The sequence below is a fragment of the Lepidochelys kempii genome, chromosome 2 (assembly GCF_965140265.1).
Source record: "Lepidochelys kempii isolate rLepKem1 chromosome 2, rLepKem1.hap2, whole genome shotgun sequence".
NCBI lineage: Eukaryota > Metazoa > Chordata > Testudines > Cheloniidae > Lepidochelys > Lepidochelys kempii.
This window is the reverse complement of record NC_133257.1, coordinates 243,309,615-243,334,640: the sequence shown is the minus strand read 5'-3', so window position 1 is coordinate 243,334,640 and position 25,026 is coordinate 243,309,615. Positions and strand designations below refer to the sequence as shown.

Genomic DNA, 25,026 nt, shown 5'->3' with positions numbered 1-25,026 from the left:
ATCAAAATTAAGGAAGACTAAACTTGACATTTCTGATATTTCTGTAAGGTTAAAAAAACAAAAAACAAAAAACCCTTTCAGGCCTCTTACTACAGCATAAAGAAGCCAAAAAAAACCCTACAATTTAAAAGATTCCTTTGCAGGTCACCTTTTACTCAATATTAATGAAGTTTTTTCTTGTAGTTCACTATCAGTTTAATTTACTATATTAACATTGCTACAAATACATTATAATTATTTTACTATAGCATTTTTGCAGAAACAATAGGATTATTTGTGCTACTAGGGTTTCCAACAGTCTCTTATTACAAGGGACGTCCCTGACTTCCTCATCTCTGTACAACAAGATCAGGAGTTTCTGAGTGCTGCAAAAAGCAGCAAGAAATACTCCTGGCGAATGAAGGTGAGTAGTGCTTGTTATCATTTTGCTATTTATTTATTTATTGAGGATGATAATAATTAATAATAATAATATCAAAAGGAGGCGTGGGGCTGGGGTGCTAAGGAAACAGTCCCTTATTTTTGAAATAAAATGTTGGTAACCCTACAGAAGTCAATAGGTCTGATAGTCATTTACATTAAGGCCCCCCTACAGCAATGAAAATCAGACCCAGGTGGACTACTCACATGAACAAAAATCAGCAAATACATCAGTCTTTGCAGGAAAAGTATCTTACACATGTAGCATCGAATTCACCATAGGTAAAGTATCACAATATTTATTATAGGCCCCTGCAATATGTACTGTAGTGCACACTCGCTATTGCTATCGTTTATATAGCAGTTTTTACCATCACTGTGGTTTCTGACTTCACTGGGAATTGAGGGCACTCAGCAATTTACCAGGCAAATACAGCCCCTTAAAGTAGTGGTTCTCAACTGGGGGTATGTGTTCCTCTGGGGGTACGCAGAGGTCTTCCAGGGGTTACATAAGCTCATCTAGATATTTGCCTAGTTTTACAACAGGCTATGTAAAAAGCACTAGCAGAGTCAGTACAAACTAAAATTTCATACAAACAATGACTTTTTTGCACTGCTCTGTATACTGAAATGTCACTATAATATTTATATTCCAATTGATGTATCTTATAATTATATGGTAAAAAAGAGAAAGTCCGCAATTTTTCAGTAAAAGTGTGCTGTAATACATTTGTATTTTTAGGTCTGATTTTGTAAGCAACTAGTTTTTAAGTGAGGTGAAACTTGGGGTATGCAAGACAAATCAAACTCCTGAAAGGGGTACAGAAGTTTGAAAAGGTTGAGAGCCACTGTCTTATAGGATCAGTCCCCTAAATAATTATACTACATATGTTGTTTGACACAGGTTGTTCACACTACAGATCCATTACACAATATAAAACGCCCACCTGTCAAATTACTGTGAATGGTGCCATACCAGTCTAGCTGCAGCTAGCCAGAGATGTTAAGAGTAACAAGAAGGGTTTCTTCAGGTATGTTGGCAACAAGAAGAAAGCCAAGGAAAGTGTGGGCCCCTTACTGAATGAGGGAGGCAACCTAGTGACAGAGGATGTGGAAAAAGCTAATGTACTCAATGCTTTTTTTGCCTCTGTTTTCACTAACAAGGTCAGCTCCCAGACTGCTGCGCTGGGCATCACAAAATGGGGAAGAGATGGCCAGCCCTCGGTGGAGATAGAGGTGGTTAGGGACTATTTAGAAAAGCTGGACGTGCACAAGTCCATGGGGACGGACGAGTTGCATCCGAGAGTGCTGAAGGAATTGGCGGCTGTGATTGCAGAGCCATTGGCCATTATCTTTGAAAACTCGTGGCGAACCGGGGAAGTCCCGGATGACTGGAAAAAGGCTAATGTAGTGCCAATCTTTAAAAAAGGGAAGAAGGAGGATCCTGGGAACTACAGGCCAGTCAGCCTCACCTCAGTCCCTGGAAAAATCATGGAGCAGGTCCTCAAAGAATCAATCCTGAAGCACTTGCATGAGAGGAAAGTGATCAGGAACAGCCAGCATGGATTCACCAAGGGAAGGTCATGCCTGACTAATCTAATCGCCTTTTATGATGAGATTACTGATTCTGTGGATGAAGGGAAAGCAGTGGATGTATTGTTTCTTGACTTTAGCAAAGCTTTTGACACGGTCTCCCACAGTATTCTTGTCAGCAAGTTAAGGAAGTATGGGCTGGATGAATGCATTATAAGGTGGGTAGAAAGCTGGCTAGATTGTCGGGCTCAACGGGTAGTGATCAATGGCTCCATGTCTAGTTGGCAGCCGGTATCAAGTGGAGTGCCCCAAGGGTCGGTCCTGGGGCCGGTTTTGTTCAATATCTTCATAAATGATCTGGAGGATGGTGTGGATTGCACTCTCAGCAAATTTGCCGATGATACTAAACTGGGAGGAGTGGTAGATACGCTGGGGGGGAGGGATAGGATACAGAAGGACCTAGACAAATTGGAGGATTGGGCCAAAAGAAATCTGATGAGGTTCAATAAGGATAAGTGCAGAGTCCTGCACTTAGGACGGAAGAACCCAATGCACAGCTACAGACTAGGGACCAAATGGCTAGGCAGCAGTTCTGCGGAAAAGGACCTAGGGGTGACAGTGGACGAGAAGCTGGATATGAGTCAGCAGTGTGCCCTTGTTGCCAAGAAGGCCAATGGCATTTTGGGATGTATAAGTAGGGGCATAGCGAGCAGATCGAGGGACATGATCGTTCCCCTCTATTCGACATTGGTGAGGCCTCATCTGGAGTACTGTGTCCAGTTTTGGGCCCCACACTTCAAGAAGGATGTGGATAAATTGGAGGGAGTCCAGCGAAGGGCAACAAAAATGATTAGGGGTCTGGAACACATGACTTATGAGGAGAGGCTGAGGGAGCTGGGATTGTTTAGCCTGCAGAAGAGAAGAATGAGGGGGGATTTGATAGCTGCTTTCAACTACCTGAAAGGGGGTTCCAAAGAGGATGGCTCTAGACTGTTCTCAATGGTAGCAGATGACAGAACGAGGAGTAATGGTCTCAAGTTGCAGTGGGGGAGGTTTAGATTGGATATTAGGAAAAACTTTTTCACTAGGAGGGTGGTGAAACACTGGAATGCGTTACCTAGGGAGGTGGTAGAATCTCCTTCCTTAGAGGTTTTTAAGGTCAGGCTTGACAAAGCCCTGGCTGGGATGATTTAACTGGGAATTGGTCCTGCTTCGAGCAGGGGGTTGGACTAGATGACCTTCTGGGGTCCCTTCCAACCCTGATATTCTATGATTCTATGATCTGTTTGGAAGATAAGAAAATATGCTGTATATATAAATTAAGTCATTAAAAATTGCACCCTTGAATTCCTTTTTCAGATAAAAAAAAGTGTGAGGATACTGGTTTATCACTTTAACTATGTGTTGCTTTGAACATACCAGTGCTTTAAAGTAAACAGCAATGCCAGTTTGTTATGACTACTAAAAGCAAAACATCTCTCCAAACTAATCTATATGTTGGTGGGAATAGCCTTTGATTCAGTATTGTAATTAGCTATGGATACTGAAGAAAAAAAATACTAGAAGAACATCAGCCATTTCAAATGGAGTTAACAGTCTGGTTAATCAACCCCCAAGGCTGTCAGCCAATACATTCAGTGGCTTTGTTCAGATCACTAAGGGGTTTTTTCTTCTTTAAGTGCCACAAATTCCATCAGCCAACCAAATTTCACAAGATTAAAAAAAGGAGCAAGGACTCCAGCTCTTGCAGTTTTTGGTGGCTGATGTGGAAAGATAGGTGTCGTTTTACTAACAATGGAAGAGCTTTGCTTTCCCATAGCCAAGTTCTTTAGTACTAAAAGGGAAGATCCTTAATAAGGGCCATATTCCGCCGGGCTTTTATGTGGGTGCACAGTAGAAGTGGGGAGGGTGCAAGGAAATTTTCTGCTCTTGCAAGCCTCACAGCAAGATCAGGCAGGACATGTAGTGATCATCTTGTACCTGTTGACCTGGATGCACAAGGGGAGGTGGGCCAAAGTTCTGAATGACACAAGAGGTAGCAAAAAGCTGTAAGGTCTATTCTTTATTGGCTTAGCTTTCAGAGGCACTTACCCCTCACTGCTCGCACTGAAATTAATGAGGGCTGCAGGTGCTCAGACCATAAATGTCCACAGTTGAATCACTTTCCCTGTTTCCTCAAAAGTGCCTTCAGGTCAGCATTTTATTTTTCTAGTATATAGCAGGGAGTTTGGAGATTGCCCTGCTGCTCTGTAATTTGTGTCACGGGAGGACTGATGCTTTGCTGTGAGATTTTTGGATCAGAAGCACTGTGTAATGTGCTTTGGAAACAATTAATTAAGCCTCTTAACATCCCTATGAGGTAAGCAAGTGCCGCTGAATCCCCTTCATCCTTTTGATAAATTGAGGGATGTAGACAATAAGTGATTTGCTCAAGTTCACACAGAAAGTCTGTGGAAGAGGAAAAAACAGAATCCAGGTATCCAGACTCTGAATCGCCTGTTCTAAACACTGGACCTCACTACAGACAACACAGCCAGCTTAATCCTCAGGAGGTTAAAAAAGCAAGTTGCATATGAAAGGCCATGTGAGTGCTTTAATATTATACCATTGGAACAAAATATATGAAGGAACTGTGATATCATCATACTATAAAAGCCATTCATCTCTAGAGTCACTGTGGAGAGTGTCAACATCATGTCACAACACAAAGCATTGTTTTGTGCTGGTGGGTGTAACCAAATTGGAGATACTGAATCTAAGGATTGCCTTTTAAAATAAAGTGCTTCTGCATGGATCCAGAACATGTATTTAGCAGGCAATAGAGATCATGTGACATCACTAGACTACAAAATGTTCTTTAGATTTTAGTTTATGAATTGTGAAGAGAAGGAATTTGGGTTACCGGTGAATAGCAGAAGACTCTGCCAGGCTCCTTAGATGACTGGGGAGATTTCAGATGGAAGCTCAAAAAGACGGAAAGATCTTCTTCTTTCTGCAGTGCTAACTACTCCTGATGAGGATTAGAGGCAATTAGGCGAAGTTGTGCATGCTTCAAAATCAAAGTTTTCATCCTCTGGACTTCACAGCTGTTATGCATCCTGATGTCTGTAAAACATAAAAGTAAAGCAACAGAGATTTTTTTCTCGCCCGTTATTATTAGACACAGAAAGATTTTACCTATGACAAATTCAGCTATTTTGAATTTGTTAAACAATATCAAGAAGCAGCTGTATGCTTCTGGGAATATGCCCATTTTCAAAAGACTGATACTAAATGCATGTCCTTTTCAGTGTCTCTGATCGGGAGCCCACTTCCAGCATGGCGAGGAAGGATAAAATGGAATTATGCCAAATGTACCAACATAAAACCTCTGAATTCATAGCAGACAATTAAAATGAATGGGGAAAGGGACCATTTCCATCTTAAATGGCAGCAAAGGAAAAGCTTGAAGAAACAAAACCCACCACCTTGTACACCAAAGATCTTTCAATCACAAGTCAGTGCACAGCCTGCATAATATCTAGGGACGTGTGACCAAACAAAAATATGCCTTGTAAATGGTGTTTTGAAAAATTGATAAGTTCTTGGCTCCATTCCAAGTCTGTTTTTGACAGTCATTCATTTAGGATTAAAATGAAAGTTGTAATGCCTTCAGTCATAAAACACTTTCGACCTAAAATACACATTATTCGATACCAACATTTTAAATTACATTATTTACCAGGGATGGTTGTGTTTATAAGTCCATTACAGGTCTGAAGATTCTGCAGGAGGTTTTGATTCAATTTTCGTACATTTTAATTTTTGACATTGACATGTGAAGAGGTTGAGATTGAGAAGCATGAGTATATAGCCCTCCCTGCCTTCAAAATGCATAAAAGCATGAAAAGTAAGTCAATGTAAGAACAACAAAATCATTATCTGTGTGCGTGTTAAGAATGAAGCCAAAATTATGGGATTTAGGAAGCCATAGGCTCATGGTAAATGTACTTTTTGTTGGTTATAGTGGCATTTAAACAAAAGTTTCAGAAAAAATTCACAGGTATTGGCTAAATTATTACACTATTTCTAGAAGAAATACTGCTAGAAGAATTACCAATTCAGGTCAAAAACTAGTGGGAGATGAACCAAACTGATTTCTGACATTTGGATCAAATAAATCATGAGAAGTACGGCTGCTTATCCAACCCCTGAAGTCTCTCTCCTCCTCTTTTCTTTCACAGTCTTTGTCTCTCAATCTTCCACCTCATTCATACATCCCTTTGCCCTCCCAGTACCTTTCTTTCTTTCTTTCTTTCTTTCTGAAACACGCACCAGAAATTCCATAACCCCCTTTTCTCTTGACCATTGTCAAGGTTCCTTCCCCACTCTGAACTCTAGGGTACACATGTGGGGACCTGCATGAAAGACCCCCTAAGCTTATTTTTACCAGCCTAGGTTAAAAACTTCCCCAAGGTACAAACTTTGCCTTGTCCTTGAACAGTATGCTGCCACCACCAAGCGGTTTAAACAAAGAACAGGGAAAGAGACCACTTGGAGATGTCTTTCCCCAAAATATCCCCTCAAGCCCTACACCCCCTTTCCTGGGGAAGGCTTGATAAAAATCCTCACCAATTTGTACAGGTGAACACAGACCCAAACCCTTGGATCTTAAGAACAATGAAAAATCAATTAGGTTCTTAAAAGAAGAATTTTAATTAAAGAAAAGGTAAAAGAATCACCTCTGTAAAATCAGAATGGTAAATACCTTACAGGGTAATCAGATTCAAAACACAGAGAATCCCTGTAGGCAAAACCTTAAGTTACAAAAAAACACAAAAGCAGGAATATACACATTCCATTTAACACAGCTTATTTTACCAGCCATTAAACAAAAGGAAATCTAACGCATTTCTAGCTAGATTACTTACTAACTAACAGAAGTTCTGAGACTGCATTCCTGATCTGTTCCCAGCAAAAGCATCACACAGACAGCCAGACCCTTTGTTTCCCCACCTCCAGGTTTGAAAGTATCTTGTCTCCTCATTGGTCATTTTGGTCAGGTGCCAGCGAGGTTATCTTAGCTTCTTAACCCTTTACAGGTGAAAGCGTTTTGCCTCTGGTCAGGAGGGATTTTATAGCACTGTATAGGGAAAGGTGGTTACCCTTCCCTTTATTTCTATGACAACCATAAATAGGTGTCACATATTGGGTCTTTGGAAGAGGGAAGTGGCACTGCATTCAGGAGAGTGGGGCCCCTCTAAGCTCTTGAACCTTGTCTATGCTGGTCTGAATTCTAGTTTAACATGCATTAGAGTTTCTACAGCCAGAGATGCTCAATTAACCCAGCCCCAGCCTTTGGAGATGCTCTAGAATCAAAGAAGGATCCAGGCAACAAAAATTCAGAGCCACCTCTGAATCTGAACATTCTCAAATGTTTAAGTTGCTTGGATCTGGAGTTTTGTTTCAGGCTGGAATTCTACCTGGAATTCACATGATTTGAGGATAGAACTGACAACAGATATCTATCATAATGATTCATTTGCAGCTGGTATTTCTTAATGTGGAAGAGTAGCGATTTCCTCCTACCAAACCAATTATCTGATTTGCAGGATAGATGGTTCAGCAGATAATAATGAGCTGTTGCGGAATTCTTTCATCTCTTCACATTTAGTCCATGTTGGTTGTAACTGAGGTCCTGTTTTCAAAATTGGGCACCAAAGAATCAGCACCTAAATCCATAAGACACTTTAAATGTTTCACACACTGAGGCTGATTTAAGCATCTGGATACTGGAGTTGGTCAAAAAGGTCTCACTGGAACAGTTTTCTGTCCAAAAATACAGTTTCATTCAAATTTAAATGTTTCATGGGAAGGTGTCAATTTAGACAAAATTTTAGACAGGAAAGTATCAAAATGAATCATTTCAACTTTTTCATTTTGTTCTGATAAGGTGAGATTTCATTTCTACTTTATCATTTTGTCTTAAATTATATTAAATATAATATTAAATTTATAGTTCAATCATTTGTGTATTGTATTTGATAATATATTTTGACATCAAAAACAAAACAATATAATGGTTTCAGAATTTCCATTCTGCATGAAATTTGACTTTTCATTCAGATTAAATACAAAAACAAATTTCACGTCATAATTTCCCACAGAATGGAAATTCTATTTTTTGACCAGCTGTACTAAATACCTACTTAGAAGTGTAATTGAGCAGATTTAATTTGATGCAAAAATACCTAACAGTACTTTTAGGTCTCATTTTGGGAAGAGCTCAGCATACATTAGCTCCATTGAGAATAAGGGGAGATGTTGGGTACTGATCTCTGGCCATCTCATTTGTGCTTAATCTGTCTCATTAGGAACAGAGTTTTGAATCTGGTACCTGTTTAGTGACTTACATAACATGAGGAGGTCTTCTCAGTCCAGTTCCTAATGGAAAGTTATCCCTACCATAGAAGCATAATCAAAATTAGTATTCTTGTTAGGTAATCTCATCATGGAACCCCAGGGATGAAAAAGACATGAAAATTGACCTATCCTCCTATTATCCTTAGGCCTTGTCTACACAGCTAGACTGACTAGCATGACTATAGTAGAATAAACTCACACAGTGCAGTAAATATTCTAGAATAAAATCATTTTTACTCCAGAATAAAAAGGATCCACATTGGAAACTATTCTAGAATAGCTACAGTGAAATAGCTTATTCTGCTATAGCTGTGCTGGTCAATTTCCCAGTGTACACGAGGCCTTACAGGTGTCCCTTCTAGCCAAGTGGAGGTAGAGCAGTGCACTGCCAATAGCAATGGTGTACCTAACCCTGCTGTCAGGCCAGCTCCTTGTGCCAGCATAAAATTCACTTAAACTAAAAAGAAAAAAAATGCTTGTCACCTTCCATACTTGTCTAATGCACTGTCATTGACTAGGCAAGTGCCTGCAATGAAGGACAGTATGGAGATGTTAAGACTATTCAGTGACCCAAGACCTCGTATTTGCTGTGGAAGATGTTCACAGGGTTAAAATTTGCTCCTGATCTGATGTAGCACAACTTAATCATCACCTCTCAGTAATTTGATTGATGAAACAGATTCCAAATGCCTTTGAAAAGATTATTTTAATGCACAAGATAAAAAATGAGCTTTTAAAGCAGATTTAAGTGGAGCTGGGCTTCAGGATAAATAAATATATTTCCTCACCATTTGCAAGAATTCACAGGAGTCTGGCCCATTTCCTTCAGAAGTCATCAGGGTGCAATAAACGGAAACCATACACAGTGTGTCATTGTGATTCTAATTCCATTAACAACTTTATTTCAACAGAATCTCTGGCCCTCCATATACGAGCTTTTAGATTCTGGGTTTTTCTGCCTGGCATTATTATTAAATATGTGCTTTTATAACAGTTCAGAATTATAGCATTCAAAGGGGGAAAAACTTCAGTGGAAGGAGTTGTAATCAGCAACATTCCAGAAAAAAGGGAGAAGGCAGGAGTATTTTAATAGCTTTTTCATATTGGTACTTGCTGTATCTTCAGAACAAACATATATGGAAATTTAATCAAGACTTTTTCAGACTTCCTGCTTCCTTTGCAACATTCTCTCCTTTTTAGGCCTGGGTACTGGAGAATACATTTAGCTCCCTGTTAATTTCCCATCTTAGATCACGCTATCCAAAGGGCATTTGAAGGACAATTGTGCCAGTTTAGCTCAGCCCAGCAGGACAAAATTGTATGGAGTAAGCAGCTCAGTGAAAAAACTGTGACAGGTATTGTTACACTTTTAATTATAGCCGGCATTTCTGAGTTTAGAGCTGGAGGCACCAACTGAAGGCAACTGTGCCATCTTGGTGAAAAGTAATGTTATTTATGACGTTACCATGAAAGGCTAATACCAATGGAAGTCTGTGTCTATAATTAAAAGTTGCTGTGTTTGATGCCAGCTTTTCCTTCTACCTATCTTAGTATCTGGCTACCTATCCCAGGCCCACCTAAAACTGATGTTAGAGCGTTGTTCCATTTGTGCAGACAGGACCAACCATGTTCACGCTCTGTTGTATTGTATAATAGTGTTGCCGACCTCTCTTAGAACTAGGGTTTGACCATGCTCGCTTACAATCAGATTTGAACTCACCTGGCCCTTTCTCCAAGTGCAACAATCATTTTCAACAGTGACTGGAGCCATGAGGCAACTGTCCCTGACAATGAGTGTCAAAAAGGGTACTGTTTCCTAGTGCAGTCATGGCCAAAGAGACAATAAACTAGTGTCAACTTTGATTTAATAATGGTTATGAATCATAAACGGAGTGCTAATATTTAAACAAAAGTGTTAGCTTCTTCCCTCTGTATATCAGCTTAGAATCTAGTTGACACACACTTCTGCAAATAATGTCACCAGCTATTCAGATATGACTGGATATAAATAGCTATGATGACTGGGTAGTTTAGACAGATTAGATAAACTTTCAGAAAAATCGCTACTTCACCTAGACTCAATCATTGTTGTTCTTCGTATTATAGCAGCGCCTACAGGCGTCAACCAAGATCAGGGCTTCATTGTACTAGGGGCTTTACCCATCATGTTAAGAGACAGTTTCTGCTCCAAAGAATTTACAATATAAATAAACAAGACAGACAGAGTGGAAAGACAGACGAACAGAAAAGAAGTACAACTATCACTATCAGTTTACTGGCGTGGAACTGAGGCACAAAGCAATTGAGTCACATAGGAAGCAGGGGTGCCAGAACGAGGGTGGGGAGAGAGGAAAGGGGCAAGGGGCCATGGCCCTCCCACTTTTGAAAGTGGACAGGCCTGACCCATCCGCTTTTCGCCACAGACCCAGCACCCTGCCCCTCCTCTTCAGCCCCCAAAGCCCCACCCCACCCGGCTAGGCTGGAAGCTGGAGCCTGGCCCAAGTAAGAGCTGCCCAGAGACCCCTGGAAGCTGTGGGGAGCCATGGACCCCCTATTTGGCCCCGGGTGGAGGAGCCTGAGAGCAGCCCCTGGCTCATATCCTCGCCTCCCGGGTGCCCCATCCCAGGGCAGGTGGAAGGTCTGCAGCTCCTCAATGTTGCCTGTGTGGCTCTTACCATTGCCCAGCTGCAGGTCTTTGGCCCCCAAGGCCCCACCCTCAGGCCAGGCCGGAAGCCAGAGCAGGGTCAGGGTAATAGACATATGGGCAACTGTGGGGAGCTGTGGACCCTCTATCTGCCCCTGGCAGGGAGTCGGGGGGCAGGGACAATGGCTAGGGGCTGCTCCTGGCCTCCCCTACCCTGGACAGGTGGAGGGTCCCAGGGTTCCCGGCCCAGCTCTGGCTTTTGGCTTGGCCGGGGGCAGGGCCTTGGAGGGGAAGAGGGCAGGCAGGGGCAGGGCCATGAAGGAGCAGGGCCTTATGGCCTCCCTACTTTTAGGAAGAATCCATCGCCCCATAGGAAGTCTGTGACAGAGCAGAGACTTGTACCCAGACCTGGAATCTCCTCTGCCTTAAGCACAAAAAACTCAGTCCTCTTAATAATGCCAATTAATTACATGTTTAATGCATTATACATTTTACTCCTGCTGAGAAGTGCTTATTATGTTGTGAACGTCCATATTTCTGGCCTAAATAATATGGAGTAGAACAATATGCCTTTAAAAATGTAGCCTAACCCTGAAAAATAGACCTTTAAAATTAACCCCAGTCCTAGTTTTTATTTATCCTCATTCACGGCTCAGTCCTACAAGATCCTGAGCATCCCTTGAGGGTTCAGAGCACCTCCCATGACCAGACCTTCCTTGCAGTGTGGGTGGCTGGGTTTGCAGAATTAAAGGATTCAGATCATCCCAAAGTCTCTGTTCTAGGCAGTGTGCATAAGGGTGAGAGGAAGACATGTTTTGTAATTCATATAATAAATTATGTTCAACCTAAAAAGCATATCTTGCTTAAGTGTTCATGCTGCCGAATGACATTAGTACAGGCACATTTTCAAAAAATAAATCTCTAGGTCACAAATCTAGCCAAGGATGGCATCAATGTTTTAATTTTATTTGCTGTTTTAAGCTGCAAAGACACTGACAGTTTGTCCATAACAGAAGCCAAAAGAATAGAAACTTTTTACACTATGTTCACAGGATGGGTGCAGCTACATTATCAGCATAAAAAGAAAAAGGCAAATTAGGCCATAGCAGGCAAACACATTTTTTAACATTATAATCACAATGAGCTAAATTGTCACAAGTGGCTGGGCAGTGAGGTTAGCCTGTGCACTTAATTAATTATGATGATAGATTCTGGGCACAAAGCACACAAGATATTTTTGAACAACTAGACACACGTTCAAGTTGAGAGCAACTTGGTACAAACACACTCATTAATTTACCAGGTTCACATGTGCATTTTTAGTGCCCTTTTCCAAAAGAAACAAACTGTGCAAACTCTCAGCACTTCTAAGCACAATCCATATTTGCTGCTCATACGGCATATATTCTACCCCAGTGGTTTTCAACATTTTTCATTTGCGGACCCCTAAAAAATTTCAAATGGAGGCGTGGACCCCTTTGGAAATCTTAGACATAGTCTGTGGACTCCCAGGGGTCCATGGACCACAGATTGAAAACCACTGTTCTATGGTAATGACAACCTTTCGCGGACCCCCTAGACATAGTCTATGGCCCATAGGCCCACTGTTCTACCCAGTTGGTCATATGTGTCCAATGTCAAAAAATGACATATCTCGGAGAATGTCAACACACACAAGGAATTAATTGCCACCTAGAGAACTCTGCTATTGCCATTATGCACACACCACTGCCACTTGGTACATCAGGGCAGCAGTAAGACAGAACTCAGATCTTTATCCTGCAAAATCATAGGACCCTCTCACTGGAGCTAGAGAATAATGCTGGGTTGCTCTCTGCAGCATATTCTCCATTGTTTTTGTTCAACAATAACCCCCAGGATTAAAGTGAACCACCAAGGAAATGAAAGGGATGCAACAGTCACTAGGGCAAGCAGAAAAAAAGAAGAAAGGAAGCCACCAGGGAAAGGATTCGAACAAATGGGGTCAGAGTAAAGTTATACCACTGTCTCACTGCGAGTACTGTGCTGGAGGGCACGCTGCTACCTCTTGGATGAGATGCAAGAATAACGTTTTGGTTATACAATGCATCTTTTTCAGGGGCCTGGCCAAATTCTACCGCGGGTAATTATGTTTTGCTTACTTAAAATTTCCCCAGGAATTTCAACTGAAGAATTTCCTGATTTAGAAACTATTTAGTACTGAGGACACAAAATGGCATCCCAAGAGGTGACTACACGAAAATTAAGATATACATTTATTTGTTCAGGAAAAATGCAAAGCTACTTATATACACACAGCATGGTCTGATCTGGAAAGATGGAAATGAACAGTCCATTATGGGGCAAGAAGTCTAGAGTACATTGATAGAGGACTTCAGTATTCACAAGTTCACCCAACTTCGACAGGTTCAATATCCTGTCATTTTGTAATAGTTTCCGGAAGAGACAAGCTTATCATGGCTCACCTGGTAGAGTTGCTGCCTAAGGATAAAGAGTTCCTGGCTCATGTGCTTACTTTGTTAATATGCATGGGGAAGACAGACAAAAAGAGAGAGCCCTTTCACGTTCAGTCACCAATGGACATGTCTGCTCTAGTGTCTGGCTAACAACTGGCAGACACAGTAGCATATGATTCAGAATTGTAACTAATCTCCTGATTATTCAGCCAATGTCTCATTTAAAATGCTAAAAGTGGATCATTATCCAAAGTAAGCAGCCTGCTGCCATTAAATATTTCCTTATGCAAACTAAAGAATTCGTACTACAGAAGGAATTCAAAAGGGCGTCATAATAATCAATTTAAAAGTCAGCAAATTTTTATTTAAAAAAGCACAAGGCTAGCTGCTGTTTATGATCAATATTCGACATGTTTGGGCCTCTCCTGCATTTCTGGGCTTGTTCCAGGAAATAAACTATTTGAGACCTTTCAGTCTCTATTCTAGTCCAAAGTATTGCATTACATGAGCAAACAAATGAAACACAGCAATTAAAGTGGGGAAGAGGTGTTTGTGATTCTTGGTATCCTGAAATGGAATTAAGTTAGCAGTGGCACTCATGTATCCAACATATTATCATCGCTGGATATTTACTTAGCAACATTGTGGGGCCTCAGATCCCTTAAATTTAATTTCTGTGGCTGTTTTAAAATATTGAATCAGTAGTGTACACACCAGTGTTGTTTGAAATGTGTCTAGTTAGCTGGATTGAATGATCAAAACAAGCTGGCACTTATTTTTATGATGAAGGGTAGTGATCTGTTCAGTTATATATGCATGTGCTAGACAGATTTTTCCTTTTCAACATTCTGATAACCCACTGCTGCAGCAAAGACAGCACTTCTTGCCCTGCCACTGACTGAAGGAAGAGCCTAGAATATATTAAAGATAACAGTTTTGGTTATGCAAAAATGTCTGCATGATCCGTATTCTGATGGACCAATGAGATTACCAGGTCATGGAGACATCTACCATTCATTAGGTCCACAAACTGGAAAGTAGATACCTCAGATCAAAAGGATGTTCTAGAGTGAGACAATACATCTATAATGTTATAAGGAAGTGTTTTTAAAATGCAGAAAGAATGAAAGCTGGTCAAACTGCCCAGTTATGTTTGCTATTTTACTACAGTAATAATCAGATTCCTTATTTTGAATGTCAATCCACCATAAAAGTTGCTCCATGACTTTTGCATATTAGGTATCTAAATAACTGTAGCTGAACCAAATGCAATCTTCCACTCTTGCTTTCAATATATTCTTTTTAAAGTAACTAATCAGTATCCCTTCATCTGATAGTAATTGATGTTTTTCCATGGTGTAAGATGATACATACTGTTTGTGAAATGAAAGATTCTGGTACAAGCTGTATTCAGCTTTCAGATCCTTAACGTATGATAAAGGAAGATTGCTTACCAGCAACTCTTTGAGAGTGTCACCTCTGCATGTTTTTCTTGAGGCAAATAAGACATAATGGGCCAGACTCTGGTCTATTTCTCCACACTGAAGTCAATGGAGCTACTCCAGATTTACACCCACATAACTGAGATCAGAATCTGGCCCATTATATTCAAAGCAGAAAACCTGCTTAAAAGAATTATAAGAGAATTGCTTTTCTCCATGCAAATACAGACCTCTGGGGTGAAACTGATCACTAGGAATTCTTTGAAAAGGAGAAGTATGGCTGGGCAAATTAGTTTGGCATGATATAACAACTGACCTTCAGAAGTAATTTAAGGGTAAGCATAATCCAATTACCCAAAATGGAATTTTGCCAGGACACTCAAATTAACACTAGAACTAGTCGGGAATTTGTTTGACAAAAAACATTTTCCTGTTGGAATGTGCTGATTTGTCAAAACCGAACCTTTCTGTGGAAATATATCAGTTTCGACAAAACTTTCATTGGGAAGGTTTCTCCTCAAGTCCAGGATGGAATCTGTGGTGAAAATGAGAAAGACCAATTCCCCAGACTATTCAATTGTCCAGTAGTTAGGGTACTCACATGGGATACCCAGGTCCAAATCCCTGCTCCAACTCAGGTTATTCGCTATTCCGGGATGGGTACGGTTCCTCTCTCTGAAAAAATCTGAAAGGTCTTGGTTTTGTTCCACATCAAAAGGAAACCAAATACTGAAACTGACATTTTTTTGTGAAAATGAAATTCCACTGTTGACCAGCTTTTGTTAATGCCCAGAATCTTCTGAAAAATTAAGTGGGCTCTCCAACAACCACATACAGTTCACATGTTGCTTTCGGGCCTGATGTAGACTTAAAAGTTTTCCTGGCACAGCTATGTCAGTTAGGAGTGTGACCAAAAAAGAAAGGAATCGCATCACTAACTGGCATAGCTGTGCCAGCAAATGCCCTAGTGCATACAAACAGTTATATTCCTTTTGTTGGCATAGTTTATTTTGCCTAGGGAACAAGTATAAGGTTCCTAACAGCATGTGGGGCATAGGTTTAGTACTGATTTAGTGAGAAAAACCAAGGCCCTATGTACACTGGGGCAATCTAAACCTGAACGATAAATGTCCATGGATTCTGCAACACTATAGTGGGACAAACTTGAAATTATGAGACAGCATCATCTACATTGAAATATTGAGGTTTTTAATTAATTAGATTGTAAACTCTTTCGGCAAGGGCCATCTTTATATTATGTCCATGCAGTGCCTAGCACAATGGTGTCCTGGTCCAGGAGTAGGGCTACGAATTCAGGGATGGCAGAAAGCTTCCTAACAGTGGGGGGGGCCACCAGCACCTGAAGTGTGGCTCCACCCCCTGTGCCGCCCCTTCCCCCCAAGACCCTGCCCCCTGCTTGCTCTTATTCCCCCTGCCCCCCTCGCTCACCCTTACGGCCGATAAAAAGTGGGAGGGCATAGCCTTTTAAAAGTGGGGGGAACATGGCCCCCTGCCCCCCATTCCAGTGCTCCTGTACTAAGTACAACCATAGTACAAATAAACAACAATGCTACAATCAGTAGACAAGCCCATGTGTTCTTTATTTCATGTAATTAGGACTGGGATAAAAACATACGCTGAAAGTTTCTGCTAAAATTATCATCACTGAAATAGCTAAGAGGGTTGATATTTGAGGACTAGATTTTCAGAAAAGCTCACTACCCAAGAGCTCCCATTTAAGTACTGAAATATATTGGCCAGATTTTCAAGACCTCGCTCCCATAAGGTGCTAGGCATTCTGACCCTGATCCAGCAATACATATAATAGTCCCATTAAAGTCTGTAATGCTACTCATATGTTTAAAATTACTCTCTTGCTCAAAGGCTTTGCTAGGTCAGGGCCAGGGTGTTCACCACATTATAGGACTGAGACCAAAACAAGCTGTTGTGGGGATGAACTCTTGAAAATCTGCCCTAGCAACTGCTCAGGAGCCTCCAAGCTTGTCTAGATCAGGGAAAATTGCACTAGTGTGACAGGTAAATTCTACCAGCTCAAGCCCCTGTTGCACCAGTGCAGTGTGCTTACATTGGCAGTTTGCACTGCTGTAACTGTATTAATGAAGTTACAACAGGGCCAGTTTCCTTAATCTAGACAATCCCTCCATGAAGTTTGCATACACACATTAATTATTACCATTCCCTCCCCTTGCTTCTTTGGCCTGAGCAGTTAGCCAATATTTGGGGCCTTGCCGGGTTCTTTCCACTATAAGACTAAATTAACTATACAAGTCAAGTATTTCTTTGGTGCTATCCCATTTACTTACAAAGAATGCACACAAAGTCCTGTTTCCCTGAACACAGTAGAAACAAACAGAAGTCCAAGTCTGCCTTTCCAGAGAGTACTGTGCTTATAAGAAGCTCTTACTCTCAGCTTCTTCCTGGGACCACACTCACCACTGCTTCTCTTGCTTTCTACTTGCTTCCACCCCCCCAAACCCCCCATCTGTCTCTCTCTTGCTGTCTTACACACACACCCTTTTTTCCTGTGTTTACAGTCAACCCCAAGAAAATCCCTCAGCCTTCATGGCTTGGTTTCTGATTTGCTTTATCATGCAACTCACCCAAAGTGCCTACATTTATTCATTCTGTTTGAAGGAAGAAAGAGCTAAACTGAAGAGAGTACAGAATAAGGAAGTTAGGAGGCTGTATGTAAGTGCCACACCATTCCATTTAAAGAGAAGCTGAGGGCAGATTGGATTCAACGAATTATTTGCATTGACCTATATAGTCCACTAATTTTTTCTGTTTGTGAGTTATCCGTGAACACAGTTTGATACACTGTCTGCTATTGGAAATTATTCCACGAATGGTCCCTGCAAATATACTTCGGCCCACAGGTTGCCTTAGAAATTAGTCATCAGAATGTTTCTTGGAGTACTCACTCTCTGTAATTTGCTGGGTTCGCTGTGTGCTTTGCCACCTACATTACATGGTGATGTTTTAGTTCCCTGATTTCCAGGTGAAGAGTTCTGGGTGAAATCCTGACCCTATTGAAGTCAATGGGAGTTTCTCCATGGACTGCAATAAAGTCAGGATTTGACCCTGGTGCACATTCACATGCAAATACAGAATCACATAAGTACTGGCATCACTTTCTCTTTCCTGAAACATTTTTACAAACCTTCATTCAGAGGAATGTTTGCAGAAACTGGAAAAAGGTGACTCATATACCAAGTAAACAAATATATGGTTCTTATTCAAACAACTGTCACAGTTACCATGCTGAAGATCGGTAAAGGGTACCTGCCAAGGGGGAAAAAATCGGATTGTGCCCTTTATTGCTTATATATATGCTTAATAAAGATGACCTAAAAATATTTTTGTAAAATAAAACTAAAAAATGTTTTCTTATTTATTTTTGACATGAGAAATTCAAGTCTTGTCAATCCTAAAAAGCCACTATAGCAGGGTGTCAAACTAATTTGATGCTAAGGACTGAATTCAATGTTAATTTAGGTTTTTGTAGGCCAGAGGAAAAAAATTAGGACTCAATACTCCCCTCAATCCACAGCAATTGCCTGCTGATGTCATTGGGAGGTTTCCAGACAGATCAAGGGGAGAATAATATGGCAATTAAACTTTTAGGTATTATTTACTCAGTACCTTTTTGTCAGATTCAGCAGCACTCTGAGAAAAATATGTTCCCCTTTATCGCCACCACTGCTTCTGCTGTTTACTTCTTTTCCTTCATAGTTTTGCAGAGTTTAAGGCCAGAAAGGACCATTAGAGCCTCTTGTCTGACCTCCTGTAGATCACAGGCTATTCATTTCCACCCAATTCCCCTACACTGAGCCCCACAACTTCAGTTAAATCAAAGCATTTTAGTCCTCCCTGCCTCCTATTTCCATTTCCCTGCCTCTTTCTTGTCTGTTTCCTGGGTTCTTTCCTCTTCACTTCCTTCCCTGCAGCAACTCCCACCTCCCTGTGGGCTTCACTCGCACCTGTTCCCCGATTCTAGCCATTAAAATGATCAGCATTCAACTAGCTAGTTGATAGTGAAATATCATTGGATCTTAGAGTGGACACTACAAGGAAATCAACAGGGGAGTTGATTTGCCTGAGTCATTGTCTCAGGCTCTCTGAAGACTCAGGCGAACATTAGATTAGAACATCGGTTTTATGAACGCCAATCTTACCAACAAAAAAAAAACATTTATACAAACCATTTCCCCCCACACACATACAAAAATATCCACAAGACTAATGTAGACGAAGAACAAGTCAACATCCCTTCATGTTCTGATGCCTTCAGTGCACCAGCAATGGCTTTGTAGTGGTTTGAAAGACAAGAGGAAAGTGATGCAGTGCACCATACTGCAACTTATGCACTGGGCCTACTGTCATTTTGAGATGTTCAGTTTTATGAACTCCTCAATCCCCATTAATTAATGCTATAGGGGTTCTACTGCACTCAATTCACATTTGGAAGCTTTTTTCTTCAGCACAACAAGAACTAGCAATGTACCTTTTAAAAAAATAAAGATGAAATTCTGAACAATCTGAATATGTCCTTCAGGTCACATACATACATCAAGCTGACCATAAGGTGAACAGCTCTGCTCTTTGGTGATGGAACACTTGGTGCAACTGTGGCATCAGGAGGGTAAAAACTGAGCAATTGAGCGGAGAAGGAATTTATAGGTATGCTATTTAAAACTCTTTGGGTCAAGGTTGTGCTACAGCCTCTTTGCACCAGCTTGGGGTGGTGGGCAGAGATTAACACTGGAACGGATAGCCACTGCAGATGTCCCAGAGCTAACTCTGCCAGCTCTGTGCCAGCTCTGCAGCAGCCATGGGCACAGGGAGTCATGGAAGGTGGAGCAGGCAGCCGGGGCACACTAAAGGAGGGAGGGGCATAGGAGGATGGGAGGAGGTGTAGCTGCAACAAACCTGCAACCCGGTGATTCTGTGACTCTGGCAAGCCCTACAGCGACATATTTTGGGGCCTCCCTCAAGGATTACATAATTAAATCTTGTTACCTAGTTGAAGTTTATTGACAGGTAAGAACTAGGGGGCATAAAAAGAAAGACCATTTATAAGAAGAACGTAAGGACGTGCTATTTTACCAAGTGGTAAACCAGTGAACTCAACTTCCAGTTGAAGTGGGGAAATCAAGTGCTATTAATATATTTAAGCAACAATTGGATAGCTACATGGGAGTAAGGGCTCATCTACCCTTACAGCGCTGCAGCGCAGCTCCACTGGTGAACTGCAGTCCTTGGTGAAGAAGCTCTCCCATTGGCGTAGGTACTCCACTTCCCTGAGAAGCGATAGCTACGTTGACTGGAGAAGACCTCCTGTCAACATAGTGCTCTCTACGCCCGGGCTTAGGTCAATACAACAGTGTAAGCGACATCGTTATACTGACATATGTTTGTAGTGTAGACCAGTGCTTAGTAAGATCAAGGAGTATTAGTTTTGTGCTTGTAGGAACCCATCCACCTTTCAGGAAGTCCAAAGAAAATTTTTTGCTGGTCGTGGTTTTCTTCCCCCAGACTAGCTATATATTTTGCTTTCTGGTTTTACAGGCGAGCTTTCTAGTCCATCTCTCGCACAAATTGTTTTAGAAGTTTACATAATATAGGTGAAAGATTGTCAAACATTCCCAGACAAGAAAAGCACCTGGACTCTCCCTGGGTCTACAGTACATTAGGCCAAATGGTGCTGTCCTTATTAGAGATGTGTTCCATTGAAGCTAATGAGAAATTTGTTCAAGAAAGCACAGCAGAATATGGCCTTATGTAATTATAGCTCTAAACCTGCAATCAAATCCATACAAAGAAAAGGAGTACTTGTGGCACCTTAGAGACTAACAAATTTATTTGAGCATAAGCTTTCGTGAGCTACAGCTCACTTCATCAGTGACTCCTTATGTCTGCACAGACTTGAAGTAAAGGGGAGCTCTGGACAGGTGCAGGGGTCTGCATTCATGGATCCATTCCTAGCACTGAGGCCTTTGTAAGCATTAGCTAGTTTATTTCTCTGAAAATGCAGGATAGTACCTTACAGTGTATTTTCTAATGCTTCCTCCAGTCAACTTAGAAAGGCCTCAAATGATGGAACTTCCAGCTCTTCTCCTGGAAGATAATCCAGTGTGACAATGAAAATTATGATTTTCTCTAGCCTTGGGAAAGTAAACTTGTTGAATTACTCATATATAGACATATCTAGCACTTATTATGGATCGGGAAAGTAAACAGAACCAAAGGGGAAAAAAAGCTATTTTATTCTTAAAACTGGTTGTATTTTTGTTGTTTTCAGTTTTTTATACCATAAACTTTATGTATAATTTATTAATACTGGCTGAAATGTATCTTTGGCTATTTGGAGAGGGGAGAACGGGAGGTGATGTGATTAATTACAATTAATAAAATATTTGTTAAAAATAGAAAAGTTGTGGGGTTTTTTAATGCTGAGGCCAGTATGTGATAGTTTACCCCACTGCAGCATGATTTCATTATTCCTACACTATCTCTAATAGACAAGTGTTTTGTCTAGTCTTCAATATTTCCAGGGATATTGGTTACAAAACTTTCGCACGCAGCTTGTTCTATTGCCTAACTGCTCTGATTAGGGGTGGGTGAAGTCTGTGGAATTAGATGCTCTATGCTAGTGTCTCAACCAGTTTTGGGGAGGTTCACAAAACTAGTCTGAATTTGTGATCCAGTTTGTTTGTTTTTTTAACTTAAACCAATTGCACCTCTGTATTCTTCACCCAGTGGCTAGAAGCTTCTGCTATGTGTTAGGGATAGAAGAACCCCCCAAAAGCCAGACTGCTGTAACTTGGTGCCCATTATATAGTATACATGCTATATTTTTGCTGTGAAAATTCTCCCCCTCTTCCTCAGCCTCTGTGTTTTTAATCTGCCACTCTGCTTCTCTTTTGTTCCCAGAGCCTCTCCAATACAAAATGCAAACAAAGACTGAACCTTCAGATCTACAATGTGTTCAGAAATTAGGCAAGACAAGTTTGCCTATCCTTACTTCTCAACAATGGAGTTAAAGGCTTGCTGATTCAGGCCTTGAATAACTTTTTTCCTTATGAAGCTTAAGACCAACTTCCCTTGTTCTACCCTAGCTGAACAATAAAAATAATTGATCACTGTAATTCATATATATTCCTTTGCATATCTGAAGAATTTAGCATCCAGTGACTGTACATATCCAGTGACTGACTGAGCCTCATATTAGTTCAAAATATATAATTTTTGTGAGATATGTTTCACATTACATTTGGCATAAACATTCGTCATACTAGAAAAGGATAGTGCTATCAATTATGTATTTTGTACTGAGAACAGTTAGCCAATTAAACAGCAAGATGCATCAGAGGGTGTGGTTTAAGCAAATACCACGTTTGGGGCAGCATGAGGCAAAAGAAACCATTGCCCCCTAGAAACTCCCTGGCTGCTGTTATGAAATTTATTTCAGTTTTACCCATAAGTTATTTCAGTCATTTACTTTGATTGCTGGAAATTGTCAATTAGCGTTATAATGTTTTAACGCCAAGGTTCACAAAGAAGAACTTTACCACTTTGGAATATTAAACAACCTGACCCAGGCTCAGCTGCTTTCTGTAACTTATAGAATATGACAGTGGATAAATGTTTTAGAATGTTTTGTTGGCAAGCGTCAGTCAGCATTGTTAACAAGGCGCAGTGGGTAAAGTTCCACACAAAGAATATTTCTGTTCCTATGAGCCAACATTATTTCTCCTTAAAAATATATGGAAATACCTTCAAATACCTGACTACACAGTCTCCAAAGAAGGCTTTTTACCTTTGCAATTAACACCACCCTTCGCTAGTTGTTAGAGAAATCTTTCTTCTTCTACATTTTCTAATGGCACAAGCTGTCAATGTGCAATTTAATGCTCTGATCAGCTCTGGTCACATATCGTGTTTTAACAAGAACGATTCAAGGACATTTCTCACAAATTAATACAAAATATATCCTAAATGCTTAAATCTGCTTCAAGGTTTAATGTCAAACACTTGGAGATGTAATTATTCAATCTACAACAACAAAAAATTACCTTTGAATTAATTCCATGCTCCAGTGCAGTGAAAGTCAAACAAACAAGTTACAGTTCAAGGCATTGTTTTTTGCGTGTTTTGGTTTTTTCCCCCATCTGATTGAATGCTTAACCAAGGCGCTCACTTTCTCAGTTCAAATGTAGCACAGAGTTCACCTACTGACAACTCACGTTAATATTTAACTTGGACTGGTAGAATGGAGAATTCCCTGCACGTTGGAGGAATCAATGCACAGTGACTGGAAGAGCTAGCCCTGACAATACATTCACTTAGAGTAAGGCCAGAATTTTTCAGCGTATCGGTCTTTCTATTAAAATGAAGGCTGCTGGTTTTCCAGTTTAAACTAAACATTGCCCTGACAGTCAGTTAGAAGTCAAGCTTGGCTAATAAATGCTTATTCTTGGCACAATTTTTATCACACACTCCAAGCATGTGTGTCTACACTGTGATCTGAGATGGAGAGGTTTGTTTAGACACACCTGTGCTAGCATGGCTAAAAATAGCAGTGTAGATGCAGAGGTGGCACAGGCTTCAGCAACACAATGAGGCGCGCTGGGTCTCTAGCGTGTTTGTACAGCCTCTGCCGAGGTACAAAAGTGGGAGGACCGGGGGCCACGGCCCCCGAGGCCCCGCCCTCAGCCAAGCCGGAAGCCGGAGTGGGGTTGGGGGGCCAAAAGCAGCCCCCTACCCACCCACCCAGGGCAGTGGAGGGATCCAGGCTCCCCACAGCTGACAGTGCAGTTCTCTGGCTCAGGCTGGGGGTGGGGCCCTTGGAGCAACAGCCCGGCCATGATAAGAGCCATGCAGGCAACTGTAGGGAGCCACGGTGGACCCTCCACCTGCCTTCGGCGGGAGCCAAGCAGTCCCCGGCCCATGTCTCTGCCCCCTGGATCTCTCTCCCAGGGCAGGAGGAGGGTTTGTGCCACAGTTCCTCACAGCTGCCCATGCAGCTCTTACCTTGGCTGGGCTGTGGCTCCGAGGTGCCCCTCCCTCTCTAGCCGGAGCCTGGTTGGGGAGAGCCGCACAGGCAGGTATGGAGAGCCAGCACAGAGTCATGGACCCTCCACCTGCCCTCAGCAGGGCGGGGAGCCCAGGGGGTGGGGAGATGAGCTGGGGGCTCCTCTCAGCCCTCCTGCACCCCGGGTAGGTGGAGGGTTCACGCAGCTCCCTACAGGCTGGGCTGCATGCTGGCCTGGACAGGGGGTGGGGCCTTAGGGAGAAGAGAAGGGGAAGGAGTGGGTCCACCCTAGTGAAAAGTGATGGGCCAGGCCCCCCACACTTTCAAAAAGTGGGAGGGCCCTAGCCACTCCCCTCCCCCTGGTTCTGTCACCCTGGCCTGTGCTGCCACATCTACACTGCTATTTTTAGCTTTGCTAGCACAGGTATATCTATCTGAGGTGCAATTATACTTCAGACTGCAGTGTAGACATACCCTAGGTCTACATCCCCAGTAAGTAGCTTCCATCTGCTGCACATCCATGTAATGCTGTGGGTTGATTTGATGGACTGAGGCCAAGCTTTCCCATTTCTGAAGCCCTGATTGAGATTGCCTGATGCTGTGCCCCCCTTCTTCCAATCACCATTTCCAAAATCCTAAATTTCATTATAACTTGGGTACCTAGGTCAGGTATAAATGCAAAGAAGCCATTGCAATCAGGTGCTGAAACAGTTAAGCAGCCTCCACACCAAACACGGGCCCATGTCTCCTGCCAAAAGGTAGGTACATCCAAAGCCACTCAGGAGTTTGAACTATGCAGGCAAGAGCTTGGCTGGGTATTGCGTGGGTGTGTGAGTGAATCAGGACATCAAGAGAGAAGCATTGAGAAAACCAAACTGACAGGGACAGAAGCACTGGTAATGTGGCCCTGAAAGAAAGAGAGAAAGCTTTTCAGCACAGAGTGCACACTGGAAGAGCAGGCTTGTAACCGTGAGCTTTCTCCTGCTGTTTCATTCCCACTGTGTTCAGGGAACCAGGACTTTATGTATAATCGTCGTAAATAAACAAGACTCTATCAAAGGAAATACTTATCAT

At 41.7% G+C, this 25,026-nt stretch overlaps 1 long non-coding RNA gene across 1 annotated transcript in view; it reads right to left on the bottom strand.

The window, feature by feature from the left end:
- Positions 1-23,083, bottom strand: part of LOC140907757 (uncharacterized) — a 40,762-nt gene extending 17,679 nt beyond the window's left edge. Inside the window, exons 1-2 of the long non-coding RNA XR_012157613.1 lie at positions 22,994-23,083; positions 4,856-5,058 (exon numbers count right to left, since the gene is read on the bottom strand). This is a non-coding gene — a long non-coding RNA (uncharacterized lncRNA). The remainder of the gene's footprint in view (positions 1-4,855; positions 5,059-22,993) is intronic.
- Positions 23,084-25,026: the final 1,943 nt, after the last annotated feature.